Genomic DNA, 12,534 nt, shown 5'->3' with positions numbered 1-12,534 from the left:
AACCACATGAATGGAGAACTGCAGAGGTAGGGGCAACTGCCATTGAATGTTCTGGGGAGAGTAGCCCTTTTTTAAATGATTGTCTTGCCCCATGTTCTATATATTTTTTCAAACTTTCCTAGACCTCTATTGTAATTACCTGATCTTGTAGCTGGTCGTTCTCAATGACCAGAGGTGAGAAGACCCCGTCTACCAGGGGGAAGCTAGCCTTGCTGAGCCTGGACGGACTAATAGGCCTGTTGTATGGGGCCCCCTTCCCTGAACTTTCCCGGATTGTACCCAGGTAGCATTATTATGCTGGAGGGCGAAAATCAGCATTGTAAACTGTGACTGCAAACTTACTGGCCTGAACCTCCTGTGTCAAGGGCCATGGTTACACTATCACTCACTTTGGAGATGTATGGGCAGGCAATGACGTGCACACATTCCAGGAGCTGCAGGAGCAGTACCAGCTCTCCTGCAACCAGTTCCAAAGGTACATGCAGCTGCAGCACACCCTGTCGGCCAATATTTCCCGGGACACGCTGATCCCAGAATGTAATCCCCTTTAAACAGGATATTGTTCTCTAATTTTCAATGCTCCAGCCCGCAACTGGAAGGTCCCGACTACTTACCCAAGTGTTGGAGTGGAGGAGGTGGGTGGATTGGGGTGCAAAACCAGGAATGACGCATATATGAGGCATGGGGCTGCCGCCACATAGATGAGAAGATTTGAGTCAGACTGTGGCTAATTATGAACTGGATATGTGGGCCAACTAATCGTTATAAGTTCAAGTTTAAAATGTGTATAGCGCACTACTCACCCAGAGGGTCTCAAGGCGCTTGGGGGAGTGGGGTACTTTACTCATCGAATATCCAAGTTTTAAGTTGTTTTCTGAAGGAGAGGTGATTCTGTGTAAGGCGTAGGTGAGTGGGGAGAGAATTCCAGGTCTTGGCCGCTAGGTAGGAGAAGGATCTTCCCCCCATGGTGGATCTGTGGATGCGTGGAATTGCGGCGAGGGCTTGATTGGACGATCGTAGTTGGCGGGTGGGAGTGTAAAATAACCCTGGGCGAAGAACTACGCTCCGTTCGCGGAGCTTGCGGAGTTTCGGCAGCTCCGCGTTCCGCGGAGAACGCGTAGCTGTCGATTACTCCGCGATCCGGTGCGTAGCGTAGTTCTCGCGCGCTGAATAACATTATCGCGTGCGCGGCAATGGCTTACCTTCGTTCTGCGTTCGTTTTTTCCTGGTCGCTTGTGCCACCATGTTTGGAAACACTCTCGCACAGTCCCGTGCGACTGTGCGAACGCGATAACGTCATTTGGATGCGCGATAGCGTCATAAGGATGCGCGAGGATGCTTTTTGGTAAGATCGAGTTGCCGAACACGCAGAAACTGCATTCTTGCACAGAATAACTCGCGAGCATGTTAAAACCATAATAAATTACCATTTTGGTTAGGAAAAAAAAGCAAAAAACCTTAAAGTTGTACCTTTGGCTTTATTTTTAGGGGGGAAGGACCCCTCTTTTTGTTTCTACTCTTGTTTTGAAGAGTAAGGAGGAAGGGCTCTTGAGTTTACAACTTCCTGTTCCTGTCCACCAGGCTCCTCCCAGTGCTTTGTCCATGTGGTGCTCACTTTCCTTTGGATTTTGAGCTGGAAGGATCACTTTCTGTCTGTGTTGGCTGCATTACTGATTTACCTTGGATTTAATGAGGACTTTTTGAATTGGAATTCTCTTTTTCAAGTAAGTTTGTGTAATGTATGAGTGATGTAGACTTGTGCTTGTTTGATTTGATTTTTTTTTTAACTACAGTATTCAATCCTGGAATTAAATTATTGATGGAGGCCTGTACTTTTATGAGGTCCCAAATTGTATTTTTTTTTTAACTTGCATCCAGGCTTCATATAGAGGTACCCATGGGTCCAATCATGTTTCTGTAGTCTGTGTTTAAATGTTTATTCCAGTTTGTAAACAAACATCATGGATGGCATTGGATTATGTTCATTATGCACTAGCAATGTCTGTTGTGGAATTTCTGTTTGTGGAATTTAAAATGTTTCTAAATTTTAAGGCAATATCTGACCCTAGTACCCCATGTAGTTAGTGTGTAGGCATGCTTGAGTTCATTGTATTAACTTTCTGTGGTTGGCCTGGCCATGTGTTGGCGGCCATTTTATGTTTCCAGCCACTTTGCTCTTGCCATAGGCCTCCAACCTTGTGGCCTACTCTGGCAGTAGGCCATAGGTACTACTCATAGGGTCATGAAAGTTAATCAACTGTTTTTGTGGTGTACCCTTAATGTGAAAATCATGGATGGCTTGGATTGATATAGAAAATCTTATTTTTATGTGTGGGGTATTTCTGGTTTTGGGGGGGGTTTAAACTTTAAATACTCTGTCAATTTCTGCCATTAGGTAACCCTAGGAATACAGCTTGGGTAGTTTTGGTAACTTCGCACAGTGTGAGAACGTGAACTTACATTTTTTGTCTTGTTCGCGCACTCAATGTACTTGCTCGGGAACGCGAACACGACTTTTTATTCCATTCGCGCTGCCGAACATGCCGATTTAGCATTCTCGCGGACAATATGTCCCGAGTTGCATAAAAGTTTCTCGAAAATGTTGCAGGTGTTTCTTGTGCACCCAAAAAGTCCTCATTTATGTTATGTTGTCATTTGGTTGTAGTTTTCTCTTTTTGGAGCATGGACCACTTCCATTTTCTGTCCTCTATGTAATTTTTTTTTTTTTTTTTGTGGGTGGGGTGACCAATTTGGGCGGTGGTGTGGTGTGTCCATTTTGTGAAGCAAAGCATTGTCCCTTTGCCATAGGCATTATTGTCTGTCTTCTCTTTCTTGTCATGTTGTTGTTGGTGGCCAGGCCATGTGGTGGCGGCCATTTGGCGTATGCTTCCTTTGTGATTCATTTTGCCATGTTGTTGTTGGTGGCCAGGCCATGTGGTGGAGGCCATTTTGTAAAGTTGTCCATGTTGTTGTTGGTGGCCAGGCCCTATGGTGGTGGTCATTTTGTGTATGCTTCCTTTGTGATTTATTTTGCCATGTTGTTGTTGGTGGCCAGGCCATGTGGTGGAGGCCATTTTGTGTATACATCCTTTGTGATTTTGCCATGTTGTTGTTGGTGGCCAGGCCCTATGTTGGCGGCCATTTTGTGTGTCCTTCCTTTGTGCTTTTGCCATAGGCATCCAAGGTTTTTGACTATTGTATTGTGGCAGTAGGGCAGAGTTACTACTACTCATAGCCATAGGTGCATTAAAGTTAATCAACTCTTGACGCGACATTACATTTTTTGTCTTGTTCGCGCGCTCAATGTACTTGCTCGGGAACGCGAAAACGACGTTTTCTTCTTTTCGCGCTGCCGAACCCGCCGATTTTGCATTCTCGCGGACAATATGTCCCGAGTTGCATAAAAGTTTCTCGAAAATGTTGCAGGTCTTTCTTGTGCACCCAAAAAAACAGAATTTGTCATTTGGTTGTAGTTTTTGGAGCCTGGAACAATTACTGTGTCTGTCTTCTTGTTTGTGGGTGGGCTGACCACGTGGGCAGCGTTGCGGCTACTTTGTGAAACAAAACAAAGCATTGTCCCTTTCCCAGAGGCATTTATTGTCTGTCTTCTTTTTTCTTTTACTTTTCATGTTGCTGGTGGTGGCTAGGCCATGTGGTGGCGGCCATTTTGAAGGTACTTCCTTTGTGCATTTATCATTGGACTCCCAGCTTTCTGCCTGATCTCACAGTAGGCCAGAGTCCCAGAGGTAGTAGTTAGCGGGGGTGCTGCCTTTATGTAGCTGTTTTAGTTCGGTGTATGCAATTAACATCATTAGGGCATGTGTGTGTATGGCATTGCATTCAACAATGTGTTGTCTGGGCAGGGGTTTGTTTGTATGTGTTTTTGCGGTGTTAGGTTTACAACCTCTGTCTTAGCCATGGGCTATTTATTCCTTGCACATTAACCTGTCATGTGCAGCAGGCATCCTCCTTTTTCTGTCCATATTGGTATCTATAGGCCTGCTTGACTTTATTGGTTCTTTCTGGACTTCATGTGGCCTTTGAGCTGTGGTGCTGCTGGACTGGTATTATTAGTCTTCTGTTTTGTCTTTTATACATTGGCCTGTGTGTCTTTCAATTGTTCATGTTGCCTTACTGCTTGTTTGACTGATGTTGTTCTGCCTTCTTTACTTGTAGGTGCACAAAAAAGACTGAGGAGGTGCTGGTTGTTTTTTCATCCATCGCTCGTTCTACTGCCAGACGGACGTCCTTCAGTTGTACGCCACGTGTGGTGTGTGACTCATCTGACCAGACATCTCTGCAATTTGTGCTGCTGTGAGCTGACTGACATCAGAAGAAGATGGGCCCTAAGAAAGCTACCAGGTCCTCCACCACAAAGAAAGTTGCTGCGAAGAAGGAACAGCAGAAGGAAGTGTCACTTAAGTCTGGTATGGACCCCAAAACCTTTTTTGGCACCCCAAAAGGTACGCCTGCAGCAGCGGGGTCTGGGGTGCAAGCTGGGACCAGCACATCTGCATTAGTGGGGGCAAGCCAGCATCCCAGGGCCAAGCACATGATGAGGGTCGAAGAGGTAGCCAGCCTTCTGCTTGCGAGCAGTGATACTGAGCCAGAACTAAACTTATCGCTGTCTCAAAGTAGTACACGATCCACGCAAGATGGAAGTGCTCAACAACCACCGCCAGCAGTAGATGTTCAACAACCACAACCACCGCCCGCAATAGGAGTTGTTCACCCACAACCACTTCCCGCAACAGTTGTTGAACAACCACAACCACCGCCCGCAACAGTTGTTGTTGAAAAACCCCAGCCCGCAATAGTACTTCCTCAAGAACAACAACCACCATCTCCGCACCAAATAGTAGTAGTTGTTCCTCCCGAAGTCGGGGCAGTTCAAGAAGTAGAGCCTCCTTCCGAGCAAGAAGAAGAGGAAGCCACTTCTGTAGGTGATCTATTTCCTTTGAATTCACCAAGGGAAAGGAGGGTTAGTGCATCGAGTTCTTCGCAAAGCATCCCTTCCGATGACCTTGATACGGATTGGCAGCCACAACTATCTGCGCATTCAAAGGAGAGACATCCCAAGAAGACCATGCTAGGAAAAAGGAAGTTTCCAGGCAGGCTTGAACTTATGGAGGTCGATGTAGGTGAGCAGGATACTGCTGGTGATAAAGACGGGTCTGACACTGTCATCATCACAAGCGTTATTCCTGGTGCAGAGGATGTAGAGACCAACATTTTCACCCTATCCAGAAATGCTGCAATGACTGATGAGCAGGTACCACGCATAACTCCTACACACTCAACACCCAAAGTAACACCAGCTCCAATTTTTTCATCAGCGAAGGCCCGGCAGCATCCGACATCCAGCAGAAGCGCCACTTCAACAGAAGGAGGTAGTGGCAGTACTAGGACTGAGCTGTCCCATAGTGAAATTCCACAATCCTCCAGTCCATCCGGCATTGGCAGTGGGTCCTCCTCTTCCTATGGCAGGAGACAAAAGTTTACCTCCCCAGTGTGGGACTTCTTTACGGTTCACCCAGTTCAGGAGAACATTGCTGTATGCACCAGTTGTCATGTCAATGTTAGTCGTGGTAAGCTTGGTACAAACTATGGGACTGGAGGCCAAACGACCCATTTGAAAAAAACACACTTGATCAGGTGGGAGAACCACCTTGCAAGCTTAAAAAATGTTAGCACTCGTGTTGGTGGGGATACAGTGGTACAAGGTCCACTCATGGTTGACCAGGAGGTAGAAGAAGAGGGAGACGATGACCTTCTATCTAGGAGTGGTACACAATGGACCCCTGTCGCCAGCACTGGAGTGGTAAAGTCCACATCCGCCGCATCAGCAACTTCTCAGTGGCACCAGAGTCAGCTGGAGACACCAAGGAGTGCAAAGTCTGCGATGCAAGGTGGTCCGTCTAGCATAACTCAAAGACATGCAAAGCAGCTTACCATTCCTAGCATGTTAAGGCAGGAGGGAAAGTACGAGCGGAACCACCCAGTAGCACGTTTGTACAATGCCAAACTTGCGAAAATGTTAGCACTGGACCTTCTCCCATTTTCATTTGTTGAGGCTGTTGGATTTCTGGAATTAGTGGCAACCCTCTGCCCAAAATGGAACGTTCCCAGTCGCTACTATTTTGCCCGAGTGGCTGTTCCAGCACTACACCACGACGTGCTGGAATTGATTGGGAAAGCCTTACAACAGAGTGTTGTCCATTGTATCCACCTGACAACAGACATGTGGAGCAGTTGCGATGCTACAGATTTCATGTGCATCACCGCACACTGGATCTCTTTTGCAGGTGTTAAAGACAAGTTAACTTCAGGCCTCCGTGACGTAGCTGGAATTTTCAATGATACGCGCAGACATGCAACTATAGCCATGTTTGGTATGGACAAAAGTCATACTGCTGAAAACATTTTGTCTGACTTTAACGACAAGGTCTTTGAATGGCTGAAACCAAGAGGCCTTAAGATTGGTTTTGTTTCCACCGACAATGGCAGTAATGTAGTGAAGGCAATGAGAGAAGGACATTATTTCAGGGTACCCTGTTTGGCACACTGCATAAACTTAGTCGTGCAAGACTTTCTGAAAAATGAAGCTAAAGTCAGCAACATAATGGCCATCTGCAGAAGAATATGCACGCACTTTAACCATTCTTTCAAAGGACGGAAGCTGCTACGGGTCATTCAGCATGAGCATAAGTTGCCAGTCAAAGCACTCATCCAGGAGGTCCCAACACGTTGGAACTCAACTTATTTCATGCTTGAGCGTCTCTTTGAGCAGTACATCCCACTGAATGCTTATGTCATGTCAAGAAGATTAGGGGATCCTACTGTTAATCTTAAAGCCCTGACCATTGAGATGTGGCAGTGGGACCTCATTAAATGCATCACAGAGATGCTACAACCCTTTGAGGTCTTCACACGTGCAGTTAGCAGGGAGGACTGTACTATGGGCCAAGCCATCCCATTGTTGTACATGCTTGAGCAACAGGTGAAGGAGGTCTGTCAAACATACGAAGGTGACGAACAAAAAGTTGATGCATATACCTTAGCCAAGGGCTTAGGCAACCGCTTGTGTGCAAATGTAAGGCTCAACAATATTGTGTCAGGTGAACATTACATAACTGCAACAATCTTGGATCCACGGTACAAATTATTTGTCAGCAGTAACGAAGTAATTCCATTTTCAGATGAGGATGTTGACAAGTACAAAACTTCCATAGCTGCGGAAGCTAATGAGTTAGAAACTGAACGGCTGTTACTTAAAGGCCTGCCACTGCCAGCCCAGGCCAGTCCAAGTACTCCTGACGCAAGTTCTTCACAGCATGAGAGCAGTGCGTCTGCTTTCCAGCAGGCACCAACAGTACCAAAAGCAGCACCTACACGATCTGATTCAGCAGACCCAACCAAAAGCATAACTGCTTTTTTTCTACAGAAAGGGATGGGTAAGTCCGTTGCTGTTGCAAAGGGAAAAGAGGACCAGCAAAGCCGAGCACCAATGAACATTGAGCGGATGGTTCAGGCCTATCTGGATGACACAACAGAGGTGTTCATGGAGCAAAGCCCATTGGTCTATTGGTATGAAAGAAGGAGACAGTGGCCAGTGCTGAGCAGGCTGGCGATAAAGTATCTGGCTTGTCCTGTAGCCAGTGTCTCTTCTGAGCGGGTTTTCAGTGCTGCTGGTGCCATTGTCACATCGAAAAGGACTAGTCTCTCCCCCAAAAGCGTGGAGCGGCTGACAATGATAAAAATGAATCAACGCTTCATACCACCAGACTATCAAGTACGTGAATCACCGCCGGATGAAGAAAGCGAGTGCGAAGACGTCCTCACTACTGGGTTACATGACCTACTTCTGTCTGAACGCACAGAGTTTGAGGACGAGCTCCTCTTCCCTGACAACTAGGACAGGTATATTAAAGGAATGATGCAATGCATTGCATAGGATTGTTTAGCGGACTCTGAGCAAATGTGCATGGAATTAAAGTATACTAGTAACTTCAGACTCACGTGATGGGCAATTTTCCCATGTTATTTAATAATATAAATTATTTATGCACTTGTGACCCTACTACTACAGGTGCAGTCAGTACTTAATTTATCGTTCGTAGTTCATGTTCATGTTGCACAACGTACATTATTTGGTGAAACAGTCCCCCCTCCACCCCCCCAACAAACACAAATGAATTTCAAATGTTTTCTTGTGAAAATATCTTTGTTTTATTTTTATATTTTCATAATGATAATAGAAAAATAAAATATATAACAAATGTAACCCCCTGACCCAGAGCTGTCCCTACCCTCCCCTAACCCCAACCAAATTTCAACCCAAATGTACACCCCAACTCCCACATCCCACCCACCAACAAAAGGATTAAAAAAGGGGCAAAAAACAGGGTCCATTTCAAAGCCGGCGGGCTTTCAGGTGTTTGTCCACCATTATCTTCACACGCTCCTCTAGACCGTCCTCCAGCTTCTTCCACTCCTCCTCCAACTTACTCGCTACCCGGCGGAGAATCTTCGCTTGGAAATCACGGCACCTACACTTGCATGCATGTTGTTGTTGTTGTGGGGGGGCCGCCGAAGATGTAACAACGCGGCGGCGGGCGGCTGCCTGACCACGGCGACGTAGTCCTGCAGGCTTGGGGCCCGGGGCATTGGAAGAGGCAGCAGCTGCTGCCGCCGCCTCCTCCTCCTCCTCCTCGGCCTGATCCACCAACCGGCGGTAGGCCTCTACAATTGCCTGCAGTTTCCGCTGCCGGGCCCGGACTGCCAACTCCTTCCTTGTTGGTTTTTGGGAAGGAGTAACTATAAAGAAAGAAACAGAATTGTTGTAATCCAAACTCCCCGCAAATCAAGAACACAACATTGATTCAACACATAGTGGGCGGCACAGTAGCACTAGCAAGCAAGCTGAGTACCAAAAATTGTGTTGCGTCTATCTTGAACATTCTACAGCCTCTATTAATTTTTTGGACTTTTTGTCACGGCATTATGCCTGCCCTATTAGCATGGGTGTACTTCAACGGTCACACACATTAGAACGAACACCTGTCTTTTTCATATCTCCTTTTGTATTATATACTCTGATTCCGGGAAGGCGGGAACACTCTCAAAGTAACATTAATTAACAGGGGGCAGCTAGTAGTACATGTCTAGTAAAGACTATAATACTTTGTACCGCGCAACAAACCTTATTTGGTTTGTGTTTCACCAGCAACGACCCATGCACCCAGTCGTCCCCTCCTTCCCTTGCCTTTGGGTTTGCCCAAAACACCGCTGCTGCTGAGACTATCCACTAACCACCGGTATTGGGTGTGTCTCCCAACCACGCTGGCAGCTGTGTTTTCCCCTTTACATGCTTTAACAACAACCCATGCATCCGACTGCTATCAGCCACTTGCATTACTGTAGTGGTAATGCTTAGCATGCTAATGACAAGTAAAGGTAACATCATATATTATTTTCCAGTAGAGTACAGTGAGAAAGTTTTCCCCTCCCACCAAGTAATGCAGATCACTATTGAATGTAACTTACCATCGCCCGCCGCTGTTGGCTCCCCCCCCACTGCTGCTGGTGTAGGTGCCTCTGTTCCTCCTGTCCCCGCCGGGATCGCTGAAGCTGCGCCGCTGTCCCCGTCGGCACTGGTCGATGGTAAGGGTTCTGCACCTATAAAAATAAGTACACCTTTTTAGATGGATGCACAGCCCCCTTTGTACTTGTTCACCAAGAATGGAGTTCTTCAAAACAGTTAAGTACAACGTACGTAATCAGTATGAGTCCACATTGCATAGTACAGCAGAGTCACTACACATATTACTAGCATTCATTGTTATGGTATGGTACCCAAGCTCATCTCATCTGTCCTGCTACTCTAGTCCTTGGAAATTGGAAGTGAACTATGTAACCTTTGTACATCAATGTATCCAGTTTTGCGCATGTTAACTCGCAGCTTGTTGCGCAGTACGAGAAGACGCTCTGAGGCAACACATCATTGTTCAATGCATACACCTGAAGAGGTGGGAAAGTAAAAGGGCCCGTATTTAAGTTTTCTATGTGGATTGTGGAATAGAGTTTGCTTACAGGTTACAACTTCTTTTTAGCATGGCTGCATAAAACTGGCATAAATGTATTTCATACTGTCTAACGTGCACCACTTTTGTCATTATTTTTCGGCAGATGAGAAGATTGCCTTCTACGAAGCGGACATTTCCATAGCTTACAAAAAAAGAGGAATATCTGACCAGTATACGTTGGTGAGAGGTCTCCGATAGTTGCCACATTTCCCTATTGTGCACTAGTAGCTGTAAAAATGTTGATTACTTTATTATGCCTTTTTTAACTCTGGATTTTTTCTGGTGGGCCCTTCAACGTATTTGACGGAACAACTTAAAAACATTGATGTTACTTACTTACTTCTAACAAAATAAAGCTTTTGAATGACCACTTTGACTCTGAAGTTTATTTTCAGTGTCTGTTGTCTTGGAGACTCACACGAGTGAGTGAGCAAAAGGGGGTTTCTTAGGTAACGGTTTGTGTACTAAAAGCATTCGGCATCTTGGTATTGGGGTTCAGGAGTGTGAATTGAATAATTGACCAATGACTCAGGCCATATAGGCTGTCGTTCAGTGAATTGTGCGTTCCTCAGAGTTCTGTGACTGAGGTGTAAGTAAGGTCCAACCTGCCTATCAGTACCAACATCCAATTTTCTTGTGCATAGTTACATAGTTGTGTAATATGTATATAACTCCATAGGAGATAGAATACCCACAAGACTAGTAGTGGTATACTAACGTTTACAAAAATACTAGACAAACATCATTCTGGATGCATACTTGGTTGCTGTCAATTGCCAAAGCAGACACATTACAGAGGAAAAAACAAGCACTGTTGGACTTACTGGGGACAGCAGCAGGATCCTCAGTAGAGGAGCTCTGTGTAAGTGGTGGTTCACCCGCCGACTCGGTCCCTGTATTCTGCTTGCCCCTGGGTTCTGTGGTTCATGTAAAAAATAATAAACAAAGAGAAAAACATTGAGTGCTGTGAAACATAGACATCATTGCAAAAAACACTGCTACAGTGGAACAGAGCCGGAGGCAACAAATCCATGCCAGGGGCCGCAACGCAAATATGTATCCATCCTTAGAGTATTATTAAATTAAGGATATCTATTGGTGCGGTGGCCCCTGAAGTTTGGTGCCCCTGTGCAGTTGCACAGCTTGCACATGCCCCCTAGAGCCGGCCCTGGCTGAGGTAAGAAGAACAAAGTAACGTTAGCATTCTTTGCAAGAAAAGGATTCGATTCATGCAGAAGAGAAGGCCGTGAAAAAAATGCTACAATATGCAAACTACGTACAATTATCCATCCACCGCTATTTCACTGACGGACAAAGGAAGGACAAGACTCTATTAATAGCATTAACTAACTTCAGTTCTCAACAATAAAGAAAATCTCACATCAATAAACAGCAACAGCTAGCGCCAAGTTGAAACAACACGCAAGAGCCAGTGAAGAAGAAGAACACTGTCACACAATGACAGTAGATATACCGGAATACATCGGAAATGTAACTAGGAGCAACAGTCATCGCGTTACTTATTCAGCCAATATTTACAAAGATACAATAACAATATTTATACAACTATATATATATATATATATATATATATATATTTATATAACTGTATATATTATATATATATATATATATATATATATATATATATATGTATATATATATATATATATATATATATATATATATATACACTTTATTTTTGGGGTAGCCACTCACCAAGACCCACAACCTCCACACCAAGCAGGTCCAACAGGTCCTGCTCCCGGTCCAAAATGTCGGCCCAGCGGTGGGACAGCTGATGGTGGGTACGCCGGATACCGGAGCAGCGGAAGACTGCACGGCGCACCTTCGCCCACCGCCGGAGACGCTCTTCAATGCGCTGGTAGCCGGAGCCGGGCCTGCCGCCTGCTGCCAAAGTCAAGGGGAGGTGACGCTGGATAAAAAAGACCAGGGCGGCCACCTCCTCCTCCCCAAAAAGTTGGCGGGGCGTCACTCCTGCCGGGCGCATTCTGCCGCAAGGCAGCCGGGTTTTTTTCGGCACAGCCGCCTTGCCCTTTGAGCCGCCGATGCTGCTGGCACCCTTCACCATGGTTCTGGGTGGAGGAGAAAAGGAAATTTGAAGACTAAAAGGTTAGGGGAAGAAAGAAGAAAGATAAAAGAAGGAAGTAATATAAAACAAGAGAAAAGTTGCAAAAAAAGTTGTAAAAGTAAAAATAAAATGAGAAATATAAACCTAGGCACAGACAGAAATAGGTAATAAGTAAAGAAAGTTAGAAAAACGGAGGGAAAAGACCAGGATGGAAGAGATAGGAGTGAGATGCTAAAGTAGGCCCAAAACCATAGCCAGAGTGTGAAATCGAAGATGGCTCTGCCCGTCGCGACCGCCGCGGTAAGTTCGCGCGATATTTGACGCGATCACGCACTTTGGCAGTGCGAACGAGAAGAT

General features: G+C 45.6%; 1 long non-coding RNA gene across 1 annotated transcript; it reads right to left on the bottom strand.

The window, feature by feature from the left end:
* Positions 1–8,738: 8,738 nt before the first annotated feature.
* LOC144753185 (uncharacterized) lies at positions 8,739–11,002 on the bottom strand. Its single transcript, XR_013594233.1, has 3 exons — positions 10,910–11,002; positions 9,547–9,678; positions 8,739–8,817 (listed from the first exon to the last, which is right to left on the bottom strand). It is a non-coding gene; the product is annotated as an uncharacterized LOC144753185 (long non-coding RNA).
* Positions 11,003–12,534: the final 1,532 nt, after the last annotated feature.

This window comes from Lissotriton helveticus, chromosome 5_1, assembly GCF_964261635.1.
Source record: "Lissotriton helveticus chromosome 5_1, aLisHel1.1, whole genome shotgun sequence".
NCBI classification, from domain to species: domain Eukaryota; kingdom Metazoa; phylum Chordata; class Amphibia; order Caudata; family Salamandridae; genus Lissotriton; species Lissotriton helveticus.
The sequence above is the reverse complement of the archived record's forward strand: the minus strand, read 5'-3'. Positions and strand labels throughout refer to the sequence as shown.